Raw genomic sequence first — 24,505 nt, 5'->3', positions numbered from 1 at the left:
ATCAGAAAACGGAACTGGACAGGTGACCCTAAAGCCTTACCTCGCAGGAGATAATGGGGTACAATGGGAAGTACCCAGAATTCACAACAGTCACAAATCCCAGGGGCAAGTCTCCTAATCTTTCCTGCCCTTAGTTTCCTCAGCTGCAGATGGAATATCATCATCTCCCTCATAAATCCAATGGGAGAATATATTTAAGATTGACCCATTTGCTGGAAAACACTCCACAGCTAGGTGTTCCCTCGTAAGTGATGACAACCAGAGTGCACGGTGTTTGAAGATTCCTACCTCTCTCCTTTATCCCTAGGAAGGCTCTCCATTAGCAAGTGCCCAGGCTGTGGCCCTAGTGTGTTTTTCTCACACCACATCCTTGCTCCCACTGGCAGCCCCTTTAGCAGAGCCATTTCATTGTGTGTGTTTGGCAAACCCAGATTTTCCTCCTCCTCATCCTCCTCCCACCCACCACCAACACAACCAGCAAGGGAAGAGTCAGTTATTTTTAAAGTCACCCATAAAATATGCCCTTGGAGTTCCTCCTGAGCTTTGAAGAAGAAAAAAAAAATGACAGTTACAGAGACATCATTTATTGAAGCCCTACTATATCCAGTACACTTTATTTGGGCTGTGGGAATTTGCTTTAAAAAAAAAAAAGAAAGAAAGAAATAGTAGCAAAAAAAAAAAAAAAAAAAAAAAACGGTGGGGGAATGAAACATACACATTTGGAAAAGCTTTAAAAATACTTAGGAATTCTTTATACACACCAGCAGGTGTAAATTAACGTAGGCTGAGTTTAATAAGTACTTAAGACCAAAATGAGATACTGAGTAATAGGACAAGGAGAATCTGGTGGGTAATTCGGGAAGGTTTCCTAGGGGATTTCCAAATTGAGCCAGTTTTTGAAAGACATGACAGACAGGGTTTGGCAAAAAGGAGAGAAGAAGGCATTCCAGGGAGGGAAATTGTAATACACCAAGGCACACAGACAAGGACAAGAGGAGCTCGGACAGGTGAGCACCCAGGAACCTGGAGGGAGTAACCCAAAGGCTGCTGGGGCGGTGGGGGGCGGGGGCGAGTGTAGAGGGAGGTCAGGCCATAAAGGGCTTCGTGGGGAATTTCCTTTTGCTAATAAGTGGTAATGGAGAGCCACTGTGGATTCTTGAGCAGAGGAAAACAGTGTTTAATAAAGACAATTCCAGCAGCTGTGTGGAGGATGGCAGAGAGGAGGGGAGGCAGGGAAGCCAGCCAGAGTCCTGCAGTAAGCAGTAGCCATGGAAATGGAAATGAGGGTCAGAAGAAACAATGCAGAGAAAGAACTGGCAGAAATTGGTGTAGACCAGGAGAAGCGGGCGCTTTTGGAGACGCAGCCAGTGGAAACCAATGTGAGGACTGTGTGCCATTGGCAATGGTGGAAATATTGGGGAAGGACGGCCATTTGAATGGAGAAAGGAGAGGAACACGGGGTCTTTTTTCCACCTTTAACATCTTCCACTATGGAGAGAATGTGATCGGGGAGATTGTTCTAGAAAACTGCTGGAGACATACTCAGGATGCTGGAAATGTAGATTTCAGAACCATCGAAATCACTTTGTAACTGAAACCATACGATGAAGTGAGCCTTCCAAAGAGTTGAGGACCGAAGTAAAAAAAAAACAGAAATGGGCAGTAGATTACACCTTAAGAAGATGGTGGCAGCTTCTGGGGCCAAGATGTAGAGCGCTGCTTCCCAGCCTCTACACTCCTGAGATTTGGGCTGGACGACTGTTTAGCAGGGGCCGTCCTGGGCACTGTAGGACACTTAGCGGCATCACCGGCCTCTACCCACTAAATGACAGCAGCCTCCAAGTCCCCTGGTCATGAAACTCAAAGAGGTCTCCAGACATTGCCAAATGTCCTCTGAGAGACAAAACAATCCCCAGAGAACCCCTCACGTTTAGGTAATAATAATATCCAACATTTATTTGTTGAATACTCACAATGTGCCAGGCACTGTTCTAAGTACTTCATAGCGATTAATTTATTTAAACCTCAAAACAATATTGTGAAACAGCAGTGCTATTATTTTTTTTTTAAAGATTTTATTTATTTATCTGACAGAGAAAGACACAGCGAGAGAGGGAACACAAACGGGGAGTGGGAGAGGGAGAAGCAGACTCCCCGCCGAGCAGGGAGCCCGATGCGGGACTCGATCCAGGGACTCCAGGATCATGACCTGAGCCGAAGGCAGTCGCTTAACCAACTGAGCCACCCAGGCGCCCAGCAGTGCTATTATTATGTCCATTATATAAATGAGGAAACCGAGATTCAGAGAGGTATGTGATTTTTCAAAGGTCCCACCACTAGGAACGGACATCAGGCAGTTTGGCTCCAAGGTCCATGATTCTTCCCACAAGGCTCTGCTGCTTTTATGTGGAAAGGAGTCATATGCAAAGCACTCTGAAGACAGAGTTCATAGCATCCATCAGGGGCTGGGGAGAAGGTCTTAGGGAGACCTACAAGATCCCTGCAGGGCCAGGCCTGAGGCTCTGGGAGAACGCTAGCACTTAGCCAAGAAATAGGGACCTCAGAAAGATGGGTTAGGTTGGGGGAAAGAATGAATTTTGTTTTGAATAAATAAAGGTATTAAGGCAACCACACTGAAAGCAGCAGTAAAGAATCAGTGGGAAGACAGAGTTTCATGATGTCAGGAAAGGTGGGGGCCCTGAGTGTGACAAGAGATCTCCAAATGATAGGATGAACTGCGTCAGAAACAAAGGCTGTCCAAGTTGCCAAAGATGCAGCAAAGGACCCCTCCGAAGTTTCCAGCACACAAAAGGTAAGCATGAATGTTTATGTCAAAAAGAGAATGATCATGGATATTTATACCAGAGTACAGATTTCCTCAGCCAAGAGCCTATCCACTGTGAGCAGGAGCGTGGAGGAGAAGATGCTCAGGGAGGTGATGTTGTTTAAGATCTGGGTGAGCATGTGATTCTGGGGCTCGTAAGAAAAGGCTAGGCACCCCATCTTTCGGTGATGATGGAGTTCTGGAAGGAAGGACTCTGAAGCAGGCCAGGTGAGCTCACCTCTGGGACTGTCTTCAATTGCCCTCAATAGCACAAGCGACACGACAGCAAAAGCAGATATGACTGCAGGTTGATGGCTCGGTAATGGAGAAATTAGAGTGTGATGAAACACAAAGTGGCAGAATGGGGAGGGAAGGAAGCGACAAGGGATTCTACATGGACAAGTCAAGGGTCAGTGATTCAAATGAAATAGAGGAAGCAAAGCCTGAAGGTCACGAGGAGGGTGAACCCAGGTCTTCAGGGTACAGGGTAAGAAAGACACACTGCAAGTTAGGGTAGGAACGTTCTTTTTTTTTTAAAGATTTTATTTATTTATTTGACAGAGAGAGAGATAGCGAGAGCAGGAACACAAGCAGGGGGAGTGCAAGAGGGAGAAGCAGGCTTCCCGCCGAGCAGGGAGCCTGATGCGGGGCTCGATCCCAGGACCCTGGGATCATGACCTGAGCCGAAGGCAGACGCTTAACAACTGAGCCACCCAGGCGCCCTAGGGTAGGAACGTTCTTGAGATCTGAATGAGGTGCTGTGGAGATGACAGGGAGGATCCATCTTAGCCGGTAAGTGGCTGAGGTTCAGCGGAAAAGAGCAAGAATGCACGAATCCGACCTACACATTCTTTAGTGCCTATTTTGAAATATAGCAGAAAATAAAGAGTTGACTATTTTAACCGAGTAGCTAAATAAACACTTGTTTTATTAAAATTAGAGAAAGTTCTTTCCCTCTGGGCAATCTCAACAATCCACTTACAATGAAAAAATCTAAGAACAGTGATTTCCACAGCATGAGGAGCTGTGTGCATAAAATTACAAGGTTAAGAACACTTATTTAATCAATCTACTGTGTCTTCTGGAAACGTGGGTCCATTGGACTGGCAGACAAGAATAGCCAGGAATTTCGGGGAATTGGGACCGCCTTGCTCCCTTGGAGTGGACGTTGTAGGCAGCACCGCTGGAGGTGAAGCCTAACTATGCACAAATGAGACAAAGGAGCAGGTGTGGGAGAACTGGGGCAGAAGGTCTGGAATAGCAATTCTCAAGCCTGGCTGTGCACTAGAACCACCTGGGCATCATTTCAAATATACTGGTGCCCGGCTAGAAAATCAGAATCGGTGCCCTTGTGAACATTCTCTAAAGTTTCTCGTACCCCGAGAAGAAATAATTGCTCATTCATATTCTCACATTCTCTGTCCCTCTCTGTCTCTTACACGCACGCACGCACGCACATGCACTAAGCCAGCTCTTCCACCCCGCAAGCTGCGGGGAGCACGGCTTGACTTGGCAACACCTCCGTCCTCCAGCTGCATCTGGGCTGGAGCCCATCGGCGCCGAGGAACCAGGCAGGAGCAAAGGGAGGCTCTTCTTGCCTCCACGCCCCGCCTCATTCCCACCCAATTCCAATACCAAGGGGAGACCAGGACCCGAAGCTTTTAATATATACCATCCCTCCTCCGATGGAAACAAAGGGTTTCACATAAACCAACATCCCACCAGCCTGCAGCTAACTCCGATTTCCGCAAACCGCGTTCGTTTTGTGTGGAAGTGTCCCTGAACTGCCGACGCTCCTGGTTTCTCAAACCGAGAAACATTCAAAATGGGTTTCTATCTGCCATTTGAACGCCTGACGTTCTGTAAACTCCGAAGGCTTAACTCCTTCCCGAAATGTCTGTGTGCCACCCTTTAGAGGCAGGAGGAAGACAAGTGTACACAGAGCAAGTTACACACAGCACGTGTGAGCTGCGCAGCGTGCTGGGTTATCCTGGTGCCTGTAACACCCCAGCAAGCCCGGGGAGGGGCTGGCTGACCTCCACAAAGAGATCGCGAACACTCCCCGGAGCCCAGACAGAACTTCCTGGGGCGGCAGGGCAGCTGTCGCTTTCTGACTCTCCTCCTCAAGCGTGCCAAAGCTGCTGCCGACTCCGTCTTCTGCCAGGCTGGGAAGGTGGCCGCAGGGGCGGCGGGGACCGCGCCTCTCTGGAGACTACAGTTAGACAGGCACTCTGCACCGGACCCGGCCCCGCTGGCGGCAAAGTGGAAACCTCCTTCTGGCCCCCTCGTCCTCTACCCGCCTTGCTTGCCACCTTTCCTCTTCCGTTTCTCCTCTCCCAGTCTTTTTCCTCCCCACCCCCAAAAGTGGAGGAAAAGCCAAATAACTTGATTGAAGTTCATGTCCTGGATATGATGCTTTCCTCTCTTTCCTTTCGTCAAGCTCTCTTTTTTCTCTCTCTCTTTCCTCATGACTGCCATTGGCTCTAAAAACTCAAGTATCTCAGCCCCCAGGTCTCCCCAAATTGCACCCCCTAAACATACCTAATTTTCAAGACTTATTTCAAAACACTCCCCATTCCCTGGGCCACTGGACTCCGTACACTTCACTCTGTCCCCCTCATAAGCAGAAAGGAACACATCTGGCTTCTATATTTCTTCTTCTCTTTGCACTAGAGCTACAGAGGAGGATTGCTGAGAAATTGGGGTAGACATTTGTGTGGGAGAAACTGAAGATGGGAAAGGCCAGCAAGGACCAATCACTCTTTCTTTCTCCTGCCCTACTGAGAACTCCCAGCCCTGCTCACTTGGGAGATAGATGGGAGAGGTAAAGGAGCTAAGTTCCAGGCACTTTATATACCTTCCCTCCTCCAACCTTTACATAACCTGCATTTTACCGAAGAGGGAAGCCGAGGGCCAAAAAATGAAGTGCCTCATCCAAGATCACCTGGTGGCAAGTGGCAAATTTGGGATTCTGAACCGAAGTCCCTTTAACACCAAAGACCTGGCTCTGGAGTCCCATGGGCTGCTTCTCTGAGCGGTGGTCATGGGGCTTCAGTCTACCTCTGGACTTACACTATTCAAAATCTAGGTTTGCCTTGGTTTAAAAGCCACAGTGGTACCAGCTTAGAGATGCTGAGGACACTGGTACCCGAGGCGTCCTGAAAAGGAACTACCAGGCATCCAGTAGAAAACAAGAAACAAGGCTGCAATCGTGAGAAGGGTAAGAACGAAATCTAAAAAGGTTATCTCCACTGAATATCAACTCCATTGGGAGGTGAGGGGGATCCTATCAGAAATCAAGAAGTCATCATTCTGGGGTCCCAAAGGAGAATTTGTCTCTGGCTAGAATTTGTTCTCAGGGCCTTCGACAAGAGTCGAGGAGGCAGTTGGGATAGATGAGGAGAGGGCTATCGCAGTAGAGAGAGTCATAAAGCTACTATTCCTTTATGCCAGTTTCATCTGAATTACACTCATCCCTTCCAAAGCACTGGAACCCAACTCCCAAGTGGCCCCACTGGCTCGCTCAATTCTAAGCCAGATGGCCAGAATGGACCACCTTAAAGACACTTCAGTTCTGCCTCCTTCTCCAGCTACATCTGCCCAAATTTCAGTTCCTGGTCTGTCAGCTCTTAGAGGACAGGCATTATGCCTGATTCCACAGCAGAAAAGAGCCCAGAGCCCTGCACTTGGCGCAAGCCCTCATAAACATTCTGGAAATAAATCCACGAGGCTGGTTAATCCTGGAAGAACAAAGGAGTTGGGCTCCCAAGGACAATTCTCCCCCCAAAGGTCCCCACCCACCGGAGACAAATAACTGGAGGAACATCTGCTGGAGTGGGCTCTGGACACAAGATCTAGAGCAAGGGTTCTTAGTCTGGCATCCATGGATGGGCCTCGGGGATCCTCAACGCCGGAATACTTTGTGAGCAATGTTGGGAGTGTTTCCAGAAAGGTGGGTTTTTCTGAGAAGAGGATCCAGAGCGGACATTTTAGGTATTGCTGATCACACGCAGCGTGTGGACGAGCAGTGGGAGGGGAGGCAGAGACAAAGCAGGGAAACTAGGCCTGGCAGCCTGGCGCACGGAGGCTGTTTAAGTGGGGCTGTTCCTGTAGGACAGCTGCGAAGCCAACCCTGACTTAAGACCTCCCCACCCCTCAGCCAGGAGCACAGTCCCTCCTCCGTTCGGACGTGAAAGGCCAACACAGCACTTCACGGTCCCCACCTCAATCCAAGTGCCCCCCAGCTGTGAAAAAAGCCACACGGCCAGGGCATCACCTCTGCGGGCAGCCCCTGCCCATGGGGCTCCGTTCTGAGCGCCAACTATTTAGCCTACCCCATTCTCTCTATTTAAAAGATAGACTCTCAGGGGAAGTCAGATCTAAAACATTCATTACTTTTTCTTTCTCTTAATTACATATGTCAGTTTCCTACAGTAGCCTTCCAAGCCCGTCCTCATAACATCACAGGCCTAATAGGGTTTGTTCTTTACAAAACCATTTGGATAGTTACTGTGCCCTGGTCTCTTCAAGGTTTTGGTTACTGACTATTACGTTTGATACTTTTTCCAATCTAACACTTAGGCTTATGAATTTCTAATGTCCAGCCATCATCTCTTTTTTAAAAAAGGTTATACGCTGGCCCTCAGGTATCTTTCCAGTCCTCTGTGATTTTCTCAAATGGCAGCCTTTGGCCCTGCAGGGGCCATTTGTTAGAGGCATTTTAGAATGTGCCATTAAGACCTGAGGTTATTTATTACACTCTTAATTCGTGTTTTAAATCCTCTCCAACTTTACAAAAAGACATACAAATGACTAAGAGACACATGAAAAAATGCTCCACATCACTGGGCATCAGGGAGATACACATCAAAACCACAATGAAATACCACCCCACACCAGTCAGAATGGCTAAAATTAACACGTCAGGAAACAAGAAATGTTGGTGAGGATGCAGAGAAGGGGAACCCTCTTGCCCTGTTGGTGGGAATGCAAGCTGGTGCAGCCACTGTGGAAAACAGTATGGAGGTTCCTCAAAAAGTTAAAAATGACTTGGATCTTGTAAAGATAAAAATAACCTATGATCCAGCAATTGCACTACTAGGTATTTATCCAAAGGATAAAAGGATACAAAGGATACAAAAGTGCTGATTTGAAGGGGCACCTGCACTTACAGCAGCAATGTCCACAATAGCCAAACTATAAAAAAAGCCCAGATGTCCATCGACAGCTGAATGGATAAAGAAGAGGTGGCATATATGTACAATGGAATATTACTCAGCCATCAAAAGGAATGAAATCTTGCCATTTGCAAGGACACAGATGGAACTACAGGGTATCATGCTAAGTGAAATAAGTCGGTCAGAGAAAGACAAATACCATATGATTTCACTCATATGGAATTTAAGAAACAAAACAGATGGAACATAGGGGAGGGGAAGGAAATATAAAATAAGGTTAAAAAAAAAAGAAGAGAGGGAGGCAAAGCATAAGAGACTCTTAACTATAGAGAACAATCTGAGGGCTGCTGGAATGGGGTGGGGGGGGGATGGGGTAATGGGTGATGGGTATGAAGGAGGGCCTTTGTTGTGATGAGCACTGGGTATTGTATGTAAGTGATCAATCACTAAATTCTACTCCTGAAACCAATACTACACTATATGTTAACTAACTTGAATTTAAATGACAAAATAAAATAAAGGGGCGCCTGGGTGGCTCAGTCAGTTAGGTGTCTGACTTTGGATTTTGACTCAAGTCCTGATCTCAAGGGGTGGAGCCAGCTTAAGATTCTCTCCCTCTCCCTCTCCCTCTGCCCCTCCCCCCTGCTTGTGTGTGTGCATGCACTTTCTCTCTCAAAAAAACAATAAATAAAATAAGTAAAAATTAAAAATTAAAAAAATAAAGTAAAATCCTCTCCAACTTTAACTGAGTTTTGTGTTCCCTAACCCATGCTAGAATCCAGATTATACACACACACCCACAAACACACAGATGTGTGACTATATTAGTAAACCAGTTCCCTGTTCTATTTCTAAGAATGTAAGAGTATATTTCCTGCCCTTATGCAGATGACTTTTACCCATTTCCTTTTATCTAATTCCTGGTATAATTAAAGTTCTTGCTTTTGTTTCCTAGCTCATCTTTTCTGAATATGAAAATAATGTGCTGGGGGCGCCTGGGTGGCTCAGTTGGTTAAGCGACTGCCTTCGGCTCAGGTCATGATCCCGGAGTCCCGGGATCGAGTCCCGCATCGGGCTCCCTGCTCAGCGAGGAGCTTGCTTCTCCCTCTGACCCTCCCCCACTCATGTACTCTCTCTCTCTCTCTCTCTCATTCTCGCTCTCTCAAATAAATAAATAAATCTTTAAAAAAAAAAAGAAAAGAAAATAATGTGCTGTATTGTAGAAATTCTGGAACATAAAGAAAAATATAAAGAAGTGAAATAATAATTCTCATGCTCCAAACCCTTATATCTTTTGCATAATATGTGACCTTGCCTTTTCGGGGTTCACAACTTTTACTATTTCTGAACATCTTCACCTGCCCGTGAAAGTCATTTATTTTCTTCTTAGAATCAACTCTTTGTTTATCCAATTAGACTTCCTTCAAGCTTCTCAACCATGGTAACAAGCTGCTCTCCCCAGCTCTCTCAAGGCAGAGGCAGAGAAGGAAGGGCCCTGGCCTGGGATTCAGAAAAGTTGAAACTGAGTTCCACCTCTTTTTCTTCCTGACTGTGCAATTTTGGACAATCGCTAGAGTACCTCAGACCTCAATTTCCTCATCTGTAAAATGGAGATAATATTCCTGCCCAGAATTCCTCCTAGTGGGTTATTGGGAAGACCAAAAGACATATGAGAAAGCCCTTAGTAAACTATAAAGCACTCCAGAAATGCACACGATTCTCATTATTACATCCAAGTTGGTTTGTCTTTGCCTCTCTTACCTTCCTTCATTGAAAGCATTCCTTTCTTTCTCAAAATTTACACTTATTTGTTTGCATACTTCCTTACAGCTTTTCATTTTATCCTATGTTTGATCAGTTCATGGTCACTTTGCCCAGAGCTCACTTCAATCCTCAAATCCTTGAGTAACTGGTTCCCATCCATGGGTATCTTCTGCACTTTTTTGCACTAAGAAGTCATGTCCTCTGAACATTCTAGGAACATGTCAGCTCCTGGCCGTACTTTCTTCTCTTGCCAGTTATGATTTGATGAGATACTCAAAGAAGTCAATGCCAGTCTTGATCTGGAAGCCTCTAATTCAGACCCAACTGCCACCTACATTACACCCTTGCCACTCAAGCTGGCTCTGACTTGGTTGGGACCAGGGGCCATCAAAGTAGTTAATACTTACTGAATATTTACTCCATAACAAGTACTGTTCAAAATGAAATAACTCACTAAACTCTCCCAGTGACTCAAAAGCCAGAATTCTTTTTTTTTAAAGATTTTATTTATTTGACAGAGAGAGACACAGCGAGAGAGGGAACACAACGCAGGGGGAGTGGGAGAGGGAGAAGCAGGCTTCCCACAGAGCAGGGAGCCCGATGTGGGGCTCGATCCCAGAACCCTGGGATCATGACCTGAGCTGAAGGCAGACGCTTAATGACTGAGCCACCCAGGCGCCCCCAAAAGCCAGAATTATTAACACCTCATCTTATGATAAGAATCTGGGAGTAGAGAGAACTGAAGACATTTGCCCACTAAACTAATAGGAGCACAACAGAAACCTTGACTGTCTGACTCCTGAGTTCTGGGTCTCAGTCACTGTCTCCTGCATCTATCACCATATTGGACTGCAGTAAGAATGGATGGAGGAGTATGCAGACCAACAGCACCACCACCCCCCCAGCACCCCTAAATTGTCCCTGGAGGAGACAGTGGCCAGGAAAACGGAAGAAACCAAAAGTAAACAGCAAGCAGGTCAGAAGCACAAGCTCTGGAAATACAACCCGCTTCACTCAAAATTCAACAATAATTATACTAATCACATTCCCATGCATTTCTGGAAGTCCCAGGTATCTTTTAATTTATATATTAATATTTCATATTATTATATTTAATTAGCACATCAGGAGACTGAGGTCCACAAACATTCATACAGATCCAAGTCCTAGCCACTCTTCAAATCCCACTGTGCACTGTCTTCTCTTCCTTCCACGGTCCTCATTATGTAAAACCGGACACACAATATGTTTCTTCTAAGTCTCTGATCATTCAGGTCAACCATAAAAACTTACTACAAAGCTGTAGAACATAAAGTCAAAGAATGTGAGCTCAAGCCAGAGAGCTGGGTTCAAATCCTGGCTCCTCCAATTGAGCTGAGCAAGTTTTAACTTCTCCGTGCCTTAGAATCCTCATGCATAAAATGTAAGTAATAATTATACCTACCTTCAAGGGTAGTTGGAACTCCTAAATTCATAAATGCATGGAAAGCCTGTCGGCCCTCACGCCTTGTAAGCAGCTGTTTATTACGTGTCCCCCATGGGCCAGCACTCTGCTAGGCACGCATAGGGTAGAGAGGAGAGGCGGTTTCTGCCCTTGAGAAATTCACATTAGAGGTGCGTGAGACAGAGACATGGCGGGCATCATCTCAAACTGGGGAACTATGGGAACACGAGGAGAATGGTGCCTCCAGCCTGGGGGGACAGGAAGACCTGGAGCAGAAGATCCCCGAGCTGACTCTTGAAGGCAGAACAGGACTGAAGCCAGGGAGGGAAGCTGGGGGAGGGACTGCAGACAGAATGAGGGGCAGGGGCAGAGGCCTGAGTGTACAATGGCCTTTCGTGGCTAAGCTTCTCCTTAGCTTGCGTCACCAGCTCCGTCTCTACTCTTCCTGGGTCTTGTAAAGATAAAAGATAAGCCTGGAAAAAGTAGTTCTATACATAAAGCTAGGAAGAGTCTCCTTGCTCTCCTTTTTGACAAGTTTTTTATCTAGTTTTCTAGATAAATACTGTGACAGAGAACCTGAGGAGACATGGACCAAAGATTAAAAACCACAGGTCACAACAGGCCTGGGGCTGCTCAGCACTGGGAATACTGGTGACTTTGCCCCCACCTGCCTATCTTCTCCAACAAATATTTTCTCTTCTCTCGCCCAGCGGGAGTGGATACACTGAACTAAAGGCCACTGGAAGGCTGTTATGCTGAGCAGGATGGAGTTATGAGTAATAATATTGTAGGTATGTATATTAACCTTGTAGTTTGAGGGGATTCTTTATGTTTCATTTGATCCACGAGGCAATAACTGCCAACCCCCCCTTCCCCCCCGCAAAGACCTCATTTTGCAGGTGAGGAAGTAAGCTCAGCAAGGTTATGTAATCTGCCTGAATCACACAGAGCTGAGGCGAGGTTGAGAAGGGGCCTGGTTTCCTGGCCCATTGGCCAGTGTTCCCTCCTCAATACCACCGTACTCTGAGTCACTGGAAAGCAGTGTAAAAACATGCACATGGTAGGGCTAAGGTACCAGAACTCTCTGTGGCACCAACAGAGGCTGTCTTGCCTTAGATAGAAAAATAAAGACATGGAATTTAACCTTTGTATTATATGTTTATATATAAACTGCCCTCTGAATCAAAAGTTAATGCAGAGATTTGAAACAAAACTAGCTCCCTTATATTCGTCTTAGAAGCAGGGAGGTCTAACTCACAGAGCGATAATAGTGATTCCTGTTAACAATTAAAACCCAACAACAAAGCAGCATTTTTGGCTGCCATTCTCTTACTCTAACCATTTGTTTCCACCCAAAGTAGTAGTAAAATGGGTTTGAGAAAGAAACGGGCACCAGAAAATGAACATTCTTCATAACGTCCAAATTCAAATGAGTAGGAAAGGACTGTTTCCTCTTAAAGGGAGAAGAGTTCAAGTTCGGAGGTGGAGTGTATGTAAAGAATGGTAGAACTAGGCTGAGAAGATGGTGCCCCAGCCTTAACCATCATGTGAAATGAAAGAGATGCTGATTGCCAGTTCCATGAATCGCTCACCCGGCCCTCACCGAATTAAAGTAAGGTCCAGAGCTTGGCTATTTTGTAGGGATCCATTTTTTTCATTTGAAAACAACTTTGCTTTTTGCCAAAAGCAAAACGCAGAGACATGATCGAGAAGAAGTCACTTGGGCTGAGGTTTCAATGTATGTGCTACTTACAGGTTCCTCTACATACAACATAAACCCTTACGTTTTTTTTGCATGGAAGCAGCTCCTTACAATTTAAAGAGCAGGGGTGGGGCGCCTGGGTGGCTCAGTCGGTTAAGTGTCTGTCTTCGGCTCAGGTCATGATCCTGGGGTCCTGGGATCGAGCCCCGCATTAGGCTCCCTGCTCAGCAGGGAGCCTGCTTCTCCATCTGCCTCTGTCCCCACCCCACCCCCCGCCGCTTGTGTGCTCTCTTTCTCAAATAAATGAATAAAAATCTTTTAAAAAAATAAATAAACAAAATAAAGAGCGAGGAGTTACAATCAAGGGTGTAGTTGGAAGCCTGGGTGCTCACAGCTGTGTGACCTTGAATTCTTTAATCCTTACTCTGTTCACCTAAGAAACAAAATAACGTCAGCCTTATGGTAAGGATTAAATGTGATAACATATGTGAACATACCCCAGGCTCTCATGGGCACACTACAAATATCTATTGCTAATTCCAGGCCCAATTTCAAGAGAAGATTGTCTTCAGCAAAGGCAAGCCAATTCCGTTTGGATGACGATTATGTTTGGACCGACAGCAATAAATCTTTACATTTTCATTCCACTGTTTATCTCTAAAATGGTCTACAAATTCTGGCTACCCCATCCCAGGACCTTCTGGCTCCTTTCCCCCACCTCTGTCATAGTCACACAAATGCAGATTTATCAATAAACTAGATTCCCCACCACAGCAACTGAGAGATCACTCATACATTTCAGAGACTTTTATGCTGAAATCAAAGCATCTTTGTAAATAGTGCAGAAGAGATAGGAGAGGTTGAGAAGGTGAATGACCATGGTCTTATTTGTTCTGGAAAGCTCAGTGCAGTAAAGGTGTTTGGGGGAACAGAGACGAAAAAGCCCTCAAGGGACTTGCCCCAAAAGCCAGCATAAGAAAAGGGCTACAAACAAAGGGAAAATAAAAATAGTATGTGAACCAACAACTTGGGAGAGCTTATTTCTAGTTGGGAAGATCAAGCAAGACCTCGTGGGTGAGACAGCCTTTGAGATGGGCCGGAGGAAGGGACAGTATTGACACGGAATTAGAAGGAGAGGGGAAAAGTATAATTAGTGAGGAGGAAGGGCTTTTTGAAGAAATACCCTCATTGAACACAATGTAAAATAAAGATCAAAGAGGGGAGACATGAAGAAATGGGTATATTTTCATTTTGTCGGCCTCTAACTAGCATAAAAGATACTCTCATCCATTCAACTCTAGTAAAATTCACCCAAAGCATCAAGATGTGCTTGGATGGCAAGGAAATGGAAATATAAAAGGTATAAATATGTCAACTTTATCCTCAATGCACATTCATTTTCATCATCATCTTTATCGACAACCAGCATTCTCTGAGCACTGCCCAAGTGCGGAGAGCATTCTGCTAAGCACTGAGGACATAAAGTGACATAAAGCATGAATCTTGTTCTCATAGAAAAATGACAAATTAATCAACAAACAAAAGTGATTTCTCTTCTATATGCAGGCTCCAAGAAAACCCATTCAGTATTTTTTCTTCAAAAATGCAAGGGACCAACATTCTCCTACCCAAGAAAGACCTTCCGTATCTGAGCACCCATATTTGACCGGGATAGGATTTCTTCTGTAGTCCTTCTTCCTACAGGAGTTGAAGGAAAAACCAGGAAACAGACACAGAAAGAAGCAGATAAGGGCTGAAATTTTTCCCTTTCCCCCTTTAAGCCCAGAAACAATCCTGGAATTTCTAAGGAGGTGATAAAAAAGAGAGCCTTGAACCCTGAAGATATCAATCCTGGCCCCCAGCAGAACTCACTGATAAAGCTGATCTGCATAACAAATACAAAGGGGAAAGGCTACAGTATCTTAATGATTTGGATGTTTTGCTTACACAGGGCTAACTAATATTTATTTAAAAATTCAGATCAGTGAGTACACGTCTTGGGTTTCTCCTAAATATTTAATGCCTCCCACTTCTGCATATCCCACTGAACACCAATGAGAGTCCAAACCACACTCATGACCTTTCTCTCGCATTTCCAACCACTATCTGTAGATGTCCAAAAAAGAACTAGTGTTTTCACTCTCCTCGGGTCTGTCTTTTTTAAAGGAACACAGATCCATAAATCTGCTCTTTTCTTACCTCTACATTTAGGCTCACATTTATTTTAAAATGGGCAGGGAGGTAGCCAAAAAGGAAGGATGTGAGAAAACTATTAACCCAGCTAGAAAACTATTAACCCAGCTAAGCCTAATAAGCAGTGATTAAAGTTACAGTCAAAGAAGAACGAAGCTCAGTGCCTCCTACCCTCTTCCTCCTCTTTGTGCCTTTCATGTTCTAGTTCAGGCTCTGAGAGGGAGGGTGACACAGCTAGCGAATTCCAACCAGCACTAAGATAATTGTACCATTCACACCCCTCACCAGTCAATCAGGGTCTGCTTATCCAGCCCCATTTATAAATAGTTTTCCTACACTGACAGTGTTATAAAGGAGTGCAATGAGGTTTTCTCCCTGAAACAAGAAATGGGGCGCCCTCAATAAGGACTAAGTGGAACAGCGGAGGTTTGCAGAACCCAGGGCCACCCGCCCTAATTTACAGCCACACCTGTTTCACAGGTGTCAGGGAAAGCAGCTCCCTAACTTTTCTAACTTTCCGCACCAGGCCTCCGTTGATGTTGAAAGAGCTCAGGAATAAACACAGCCCTGCTCTTACTTAATTCCACGCCAGGCTGCACCCCTTGTGTGCCCTCTGCACACTAAACCCCCTCGTGTTCCGGCCACCTCTTCTGCCTCTGGCTCAGGGACCCTCTGCCGGTCACGTGACAGTCTGACCATGACGGGGTCCCCCTCTACAGGTTAAAGTGCTAGGACAACGTGATGTTTAGAGAGAGCAGGCGCCCCGCGTCAATCATCTTGCCTGGTGATTCTCAAAGATGACTGCACAGGAGAATCCCCTGGGGAATATTTTTAAATGATCCCTGCCTGGATCCCTTGCTGACAGATTTTAATTTCACGGTGTGGGGTCTGGCCTGGGCATGGACATCACTGTTTTGCTTTTGTTGTTGTTGTTTAGCCTCTTCTGTTTCTTTTCGTGGGAGCTCTCCGGGTGATTTTGTTATTGAGCTGGGATTGAGGAGGACTGCCTAGCCTGTCCCACTGATTCAGAAATGAGAAAATCGAGGCCCCAAGGCAATGGCTTGCACACAAGTGAAATCACACACACAGAAACAAAAAGAAGCTTTCGGACTCTCAAGGCCACCACCACCTCCGTTATTCATTTAGGCAGCCACCAGACACCTTGGAAAAACCTAACATCTCTGAATACACCTCCAGGAGTACCCTGGGCTCCGAAGGAATGTGGATGAGCAAATGCCCACCATCAGCTAACGGAAGAGACATGCATTCCGAAGGGACTCAAGAAGCAGGGCAGTGAACGGGAAAGCCCTGGAAAGAGAGTCAGTGGATGCGGCTCTGCACCATGTGTATGTCTTCTTTACACCTTGGAGCTATTTGCACAGCTTTAAAATGGTGGTTGTGGAGGATAGATCATCTGCAAGGTGCCTATTAGCATTAATATTCTTGTTAACCCACATCAGACACACACACACACACACGCGTGCGCGCGCGTGCGCATTACCGCACCTAAACCCCACAAACATATTTAATGCATTTAAGATTTTTTTTTACTGTTGCAATTTGGTAGGTAAATCACTATACAAATACACGCACATGCTTGCAAGCCTAGCGTGTATGGGTGCATGGGGTGTGTGCATGTTGGGACACACATGGAACACAGCTCACTTCTAACCCAAAGACACCAGTGACCGTGGCAGCTCAGTGATCAGACTGAGGTCCCTAGAAGGTGGGGGGATTGCTTCGGAACGTCTATGCATTTGCACGGAGTCCAATTAGCTTTGAGTAAAAGATAAAAGACATCACCTCATCAGCTTCAAGTTTCTTCGAAGCCTCTCTTCTCCCCTCCCTGAACAATGCAGTGCTTTTATCCACCGTTGTTTTGAAGTCCCACCTCTCAAAAAGAAACAAGATCTGATTTCCTCGGAAATTCTAGCCAGCTGAAGGCCTGATAGACTCTATATAAAGATTAATGAGAAATGGAAACTTGACATTTCTTTCTAAAGAAGGAACTTCACCGTCCTCGCGAGGCAGGGAACAAAGACATGGAGGCTGGCGTGTGTGGAACACAGCCTGGTTTTTATGAGTCGAGTGAGTTAATTAGTCAAAACCTTAAATTATCCTAATCTAGGAAGCGCTCTACTCCAGACATTCCCGTCCCCGTAAAGCTGGACTCCAAGCAGGGTCAAAGCCTGTACTTCTCTTTCCTTCCACGTCTGCCGATCCCTCGGGGCCAGCCTGGAGTCTCCTCCTCTCCCCTCTCCCCTCTCCCAGCCCCCCTCGTCATGCAGCCTTGTCACTGTGCCTCCACGGCCCTGCCCCTCAAGGTACCTTGGAATGAATGTCCCTCAAGTCAGCCAGTGCTGACACTGGCTGATCCACAAACCTCAGGCTCAGAATACTCTCTTTATATGCAGTGGATCTTTAAAAAGTCCTCAAGGGGAGCTTAGGATCCTTTTGCTAATGAAATGAATACAAACCACAATACAGAGAAAATGGGTGGAAGTTGGGTGGGGTGAAAGGGAGAGGGATGGGCAGCAGAAAAAGTGCAACTAAAATTTAGAGGAACATGCATGTCAAATCCATCCTCCCTGAGGCACCCAAGCTACCGTTCAATCAAGTGCTAAAGGTGTCTTTCCATCCTCTCTACGCCTGGGCATCTCCATGAAGAAAGCTTCTAAAACCCCAGGCCAGCTAAAAAGGCTACCAAAAAGCATTCTGTAAATTCCCTGGGAATAACTGAGCCCCTCTTCTTCCATCGCTCCCTTCTGCCATTAAAGAAAGTGGCCAGTGTCTGAATAGCATGGCAACTCTCTACCTCACTACTTTGGAAACACATGGGGCTAGGCTGGTCCTTCATTTCGAGTACCTTGGCCTGGGCTAGGATCCAGCTCTCTCCTTGGCTACAAACCAACTAACAGCTGTCCCTTTCTTTATAATGGCCATCAACAAAGTTAGTTGCAATCCAGTGGTCTAAGACGAAAATTGAATCATTTGCTCATTCTAAAGGTGAGTCTAATAAACAGGAGTGGGATTCATTAACTGTAGAATAACTAAAGCAGAAATAAGAACCTCTCCTTTTTTCCTTTTCAGAAGACCCTGACTTTATTCTCTAGCCTCATCGTTTGGAATCAGAAATTCCTAATCAAAGAACCAGCACATTTCTGTGTTGCTCTTCTCCCCAGGTTAAGGGATGTGAGGAAGAGCAGAAGGCTTGACCTTTTATACCAGTTTGCCTCTCCATCTGCTCTCCATCCTCCTAAACTGACCATTCTCTCCTTCTACAAAACTCCTAATTATTCTTAAAGACACAGTTTAAATGTCAACCCCTCCGTGAAGCCCACCTCATTTTCCCAGACTTCCCTCCTCACAGATCTTACCTAAGTATATAATAATCTCTTTACACACGTTTCCCCCATTCAATTATGAGCTACCGGAAGGTACAAACCAGAGCTAATTCTTTCTCATGACACAATGTTCAACAAATACTGGTACTTAACAAACATTTGTTGAATAATGTGGAGCAAAAGACACAAAAATAAAGTTAAAGGAATAGAGTGTCAAAGAAAAGAGACTAAGAGACACTAATAAATACATAAACTCTATCTAGAGTGTTTTAGAGAAGAACATCAAGAGAAAAAGAAGACTCAGTGACGAAAAGGGCCAGAATAAGAATGCACAGAGGACGAAAGAAGAGGAGGCAAAAAAGTCACACATGGTGGGAGAGTGACAGAAGAGGGGACATGGGTGACCTTAGAGACACAGGCTCCTCTTGGATCTTTTCTAAGAAAAATCAGAAATTCTGAAAGTTCCAAAAGTAGAACATATATGTGGAGCTGCCAACGTTAACCATGACACAGAATTTGGTTCAGGAACGATGCAGACCCAGAATGCATGGGCGTGCAACTTTGGCATCACAGGAGAGTGTCGGGAATGCAGAATCTTGGGCCCTACCCCAGACCTAGTGAATCAGTGTGTCCATTTTTAACAAGACCCCCAGGTGATTCCTATAGACAAAAAAGTTTGACAAACGCCAATGTAGCCATTTGACACCCACAGATAACCTCCGCATCTCGTTCAGTGGTGTGGTGCACAGAGCATCACCACCAAGCTGCTGCACAACCTAAGCCAGTCACCTAGTGTCCCTGGATTTGTTTCTTTACCTGTGAAATGAGAAGGTCAGAGTAAATGCGTTCTCAACTGTCACGGAGCTCTGACCTTCTTGATCCCATCTAACATCTTACCTTCACATCCTTCCTACAACACCCGCCAGAACAAACAACAAATAGCCTTATTTGTTAATTAATATTTCCCTTCCTCTCTCCACTTACCTAGTATTTTTTGTTTCAAGTATCTGTTATGTGCCAGGCACTGTGTTAAGGACAAATGATTCCAGGATGAATAAATATCCCTCCCTGTCCTCAAGGAGCTCACAAACTTAGGGAAACAGAGCATAAAAACACAATTAGGATAAAAGTATGGTAATGATCATGAACCAGCCCTGGTGATGCACAGAAAGCAGAGTGGCCATTCTGCTCGGGGCAGTCATGCAGGATTTCAACAAAGGGCCAACATATGCACTCTGCCAACCTTCTCTGCCAACCTCAGCTTCACGCACTAAAAGTGAAAAGACAAAAATAAGGTAGTTGGAGATCATCCACGAACCAACCAAAGGTTTCCAAACACACCTCTCTGGGTTCGCAAAACTCCAAAAGCACATCCACACAGTGGATTTGGTGTAAGGGCCACAGATAGACCGTTAACAGCCACAGGCGCACCCTCAGAAACCCACCTCCTCTGAGTTAATGCCCACTCCCCCTCATCCCAACTGCATTCGGTTCTTCTAGCTTCGGCATCCTTCTGGAAGATAATATCAATTCAACCACTAATCTACTCTCCCTAGAGACTTCTTCTGTGGTTTCAAAGAGGGGATGCACTTTAATAAACGTGAACAATTCATCAGACCAGTAACTCTTTTTGATCTATATTTATTTATAGAGACGACACTCATATCCGATTGCATGCACGCTACCAGAGACTGAAAATGTAATTTACTGAAAGGAAGAAATTTCTAGAATTTCTAAGGAGGCTGGAGAATGGCAGGGGGGAAAGAGGACCTAACTTTCCAGCGTATCCACTCCTGACCTCAACAAGTTACACGAGATGAGTGGTTTTGTCAGCCCCAGCCTTCCTTATTAAGCAGAAAAGGCTATCGCCCAGAACAACAGTTTGCCAACCTTTAGAATGGTGAGTTCCACCCTGACTTCTTTCCTGCCCCTGGCTTTTATAGGCTGATTTTTCTGCTATGGTTTCTTCACATACAACCTGTCCTTTCCCCTGCCTGCTATATTTCCTACTCCATAAACATTCATGACATTTTTGCTTTAACTTGTTAGCAGTCGTGAACATGTCACCTTCATCTTCGTATTGTTGAACACGAAAATAGGGGGGCAAACCCCTGCATCCGGGGCTCAACACATTCATGGAGAGGATGGGAGAATGTTTTTTACAAGGCAATGATGATATGGTCGAGGGCTGAATCAGCTCAGTCTCGTTTCTCCCTGTCCGGCTTCACTCATCCCCCCAACCGATTTCAGTCCGTGTGTCCGCCGCCCACGTGCCCACTTCCCCTCCTCACACAAGGCTGGTGCATGGGCATGAAGGTCAAAGAAGATGATCAAGGTTCCGAAGCCATCCTTCTGGAGGTGAAGAGGAATACAAAATCAACCTGCCGTTCACCCCCTCACCAGAGGGAGTCGCTCTTCGCACTCAACCTACAAGAAAGGCATTTGGTGTGCAAAGTAGTGACTAGAGAAATGTGTTGGTCCTCCTCCTTTCCCTTAATTTTGCCTCGTTACTTCTTTGCTTTCTCTGCATCCATCCCTGCCCGAAATAACACACATGCAGTGGCAAAGCAAGACTCTTCAGACAGACAGGCTTCCTAGGAATGGAACCAATGCTGAGAAGAAATGAGACGATTGAGGGGCACACCCTGCTCCTCTCTTTGCACGTGAACAGGTATCTCTGGGTGGCCACATGGCTCTGTGGTCCCAGATCCGTCATGCTTTGCTACACCTGAAACACACAGGGATAGAAGGCAACCATGTTGTTCTGCTTCCCTTCAAATCACCAATCTAAACTCCTTGGCAGGGCTTGCCTGAATAGTCTTTATTTCCCATTAGTGTTTTTTTATTATTTTTTTTTCTTAATTGTACATCACGGAGGCTCCTCAACTGAAATTAAATTTGCTCTTCCTCCCACCAGCAGACACATTTCTTCCTCAGGTAACCCACACTGTATGGAGGGTGGCAGAAGGAGAGAAGACAAAATAGAACCCAGTCAGCTCTTTGTGCCATGAGGGGGGAAAACAGAGAGAGAGAGAACAGTGGCCCAGAGACAGCCTAGAACACCACTGAGTCACAGCCTCGACAAGACTGCTCACGGGGATAGGACACACCTGCCTCATCAGGGATCCAAAACGGCTTTGGATGTAGTAAAGGTGCAGACCAGTTGGTGGTGATTCCACCTTGAATCCTAATAAGCGCCTCCCCTTCTCCTTGTAGCTTTCCCACCACCCAGTCCCCACCACCCTCCCCTTTTAACCTCTTGTCCTTTGTCTAGCTTTAGGGCCAACTAAGGATGGCCTAGAACCTGGCTTAATCCCATGAGCATTCTAGGAGAATGTGGCTGAAACTCTGTCCAAAGGTCTGCTGTCAACCTGGTCACCAACCAATACGACGAAGGACCTCGTCCCTGTAGGGCACTCTCGCAGGCACCAGGAATGAGAAAAGGGGCATAGGCCCTAAGGACACCCACCTCACCTTGCTCATCTGTACGTAGGAAACCAGTGCACATGGAGTTGCTGTTCTCACCCATACCTCTGTTCTATTTTGAAGTAAAATTAAGAATACATCCTCCCACTTGAAGGAGTAGAAGCAGATGGAGAACCAGCTCAGGTGTCTGTAAGGTGAACACACACCAGATAACCTCAGCTATTTGTAGACATGGTGAGAACATGGTTCAAAGTGGGATCCCATTCTCCCATTCTGCCGACAGTACAGATGGGTACAGATTACCAGTTAAATGCTCAAAAGAACGAAACCGGGGCGGGGGGGGGGCGGTGAGTGTGGATGATATCCATTCTTTCTGGACAATAAAGAACTATCTTCTGGTGTGATGTTGAGGGACAAAGATCTTCTCCTACTTCCCCCACATCCCCTTGGTATTTTTGGATTGCTTCAAAGTATAGTCATTAAAAATGCCAGAAAAAAAGATCTGGGGGGAGAATACTTTGAAAGAGACTATCGATACCCATGATTCTGCTACAGGATTTTGAAGATCTTTATCTCAACCCGTTTCCTGCATTTGGGCACCCTTAGAGTTTGGGGGTGTACGGTCAGTGGACCAAGGAGAAGAGCACACCAGCTCGCCATCATGGCCCTCCAGCCTGTGGATGATCTGATTGCCTCAGGAGTTGTCTTGCATTGCATGAGTGCCTAGCTGAAGAGTCATTAGCTAAGTCTTTTCCGTTTCTCCTATTTCTCTTTTCAAGTACATAAAAAAAAATACTGCCTAGCCACATTTCATATACTGTAAAAATTGACGAGAGGAGGAAAAAAAATAAAGTCTTCATTCTCTTTTGAAGGTACAAGACGAACACATGCAAACGGCACATCTCTTTGTTTAACACAAAGACTCACGTGTCGAATTCTGCACCCCTTCCTCATGCACAGCATTTTAGAACTCTGCAAGATAGCCATTTTGCAAGAGTGTGGAAGTAACAGTTTGCTTGGAGGATGTGTGGGTATAAATAGATGTGTAGACAGAAGGAGAAATTTACAGCTCAAAAATAATAGCACAGGAAAAAAATATCAATTAAAAGGAGAATACTGACAGAATTCGTTCTTTGCAAGCATGAGACTGAAGTCCTTTTAACCTGCAGCATCCTTCAATTCCAGGTGTTCCTAGACCAGCCAGATTCCCCACCTAGACCTGTCCCTCTGCAGTAGGCCTCCTGGGATCTCTGGGCCCGGTGTCAATGCTTTAGACAGCAAGTGGACTTCAGGGCAACAACCACAGTAATCATTATTTTCATTTTTTAAAAGGGCATTAAAAAAAAAATTCCTAGGAAGGTAGAGAATAGGAGACAGACAGGCATGGAAGTGGCAACGGGGGAAAAGGCTAGCCTGAAAAAAAAAAAAATTTTTTTTTTCTAGATTCCCATAAAAATCAGAGCTGTAGCCCTGGGTGAATAAAACGCTATTTAACTCAAAAATCACACAAGTCTCCCATGCATGTCTACATACATAGACCCTTATGCCACCCAACATCTTCCGTCCCTACATACATCCACCCCCACTGCCTCCCCAAAACCCGAAACCTGTTTGATGAGGAAGGGAAAGATATAACATGGGAGATTTCCCCCTTTGTAATAAGCCTTTTTCCCCCAAACAGCATTATTTTCTTATCTTGTCGCCTTTTCTTCCAAAAATTCCACTAAACAAGGAATCCCTACCCCAGGTGAAACGAAATAAAACAGAATTTGCCCTACCTTGGTTTGTAGAAGCCAAACCTCTAGACGGACAGATTAAGGGAGTGAGCATGTTGGGAATGTCCAGTCTCCTCTTCTCGCTGGCATATCCACATAAGAAAGACGAAGGATAAATGAAAGGAAGATAATTTAAAATCCAATTTAGCGTGAATTTTGTTTTAATCTTGTATCTTGAAGAGATGCAAATTCAAAGAAAAAAAGACTGAATTCAAAGGTAATTCAGGATATGGAGAGCAGCTCACAATGCAGAATCCAGAGTAATTATTCCATTTGCATGTGAGGTTAGTGGCTGGGCTATTTTTTTAATGATTCTTCTGGCAATCACGGTTTTTGATTTTTGGAGCTTTAGTGGAGGAGGATCTGTGTAGAGAAGCTGGGGGCCGGTTCTGTCCCTCCGTGGAGCATGGTCATTCCCAAAGCGTCCCCTTCCTAAGGGGGAAAAAGAGGCGGTCAGGGTTTGATTCGAGTATCCCCGGAGGGTGAGAAAAATGCATTCCGAAAAAGATATCAGTTCGTTTTAAGGAAAAGGGGCAGGAAACCCCGCATTTCCCACAGAGTGCACACGAGAGGGATGGAAAACTGCCGGCACCGTTCTATAAATAATTCAGAAAAGGTCTGGCTATACCATTCCTGGGACAGGCATGGATGAGAGGTGGGAATGCCAACCTGAATGGAAGAGGGGAGAGGGAGGGAGCGAGCGAAGGAGGGCAGCGGGCAGGAAGGAGGAAGGGGGGGAGAAGCGGCACCATCGAGCAACACACACTCCACACACTCGCACACACGCAGAAGCACAATCCCCACTTAACTCGCCAGCAAGTGCGGCCCCCAGCCCCATCTGCATTGCTGCCGACAT

General features: G+C 45.7%; 1 protein-coding gene across 1 annotated transcript in view; it reads right to left on the bottom strand.

Moving 5' to 3' along the window:
* Positions 1–24,505, bottom strand: part of GRIN2B (glutamate ionotropic receptor NMDA type subunit 2B) — a 405,281-nt gene that overhangs the window by 379,134 nt on the left and 1,642 nt on the right. Inside the window, exon 3 of the mRNA XM_035028180.1 lies at positions 23,653–24,081. The gene's annotated coding sequence lies outside the window, so the exon portion shown is untranslated. The remainder of the gene's footprint in view (positions 1–23,652; positions 24,082–24,505) is intronic.

The sequence above is a fragment of the Mirounga leonina genome, unplaced genomic scaffold (genome assembly GCF_011800145.1).
Source record: "Mirounga leonina isolate KUSES-001 unplaced genomic scaffold, KU_Mleo_1.0 Mir_201, whole genome shotgun sequence".
In the NCBI taxonomy this organism is placed as follows: domain Eukaryota; kingdom Metazoa; phylum Chordata; class Mammalia; order Carnivora; family Phocidae; genus Mirounga; species Mirounga leonina.
The sequence above is the reverse complement of the archived record's forward strand: the minus strand, read 5'-3'. Positions and strand labels throughout refer to the sequence as shown.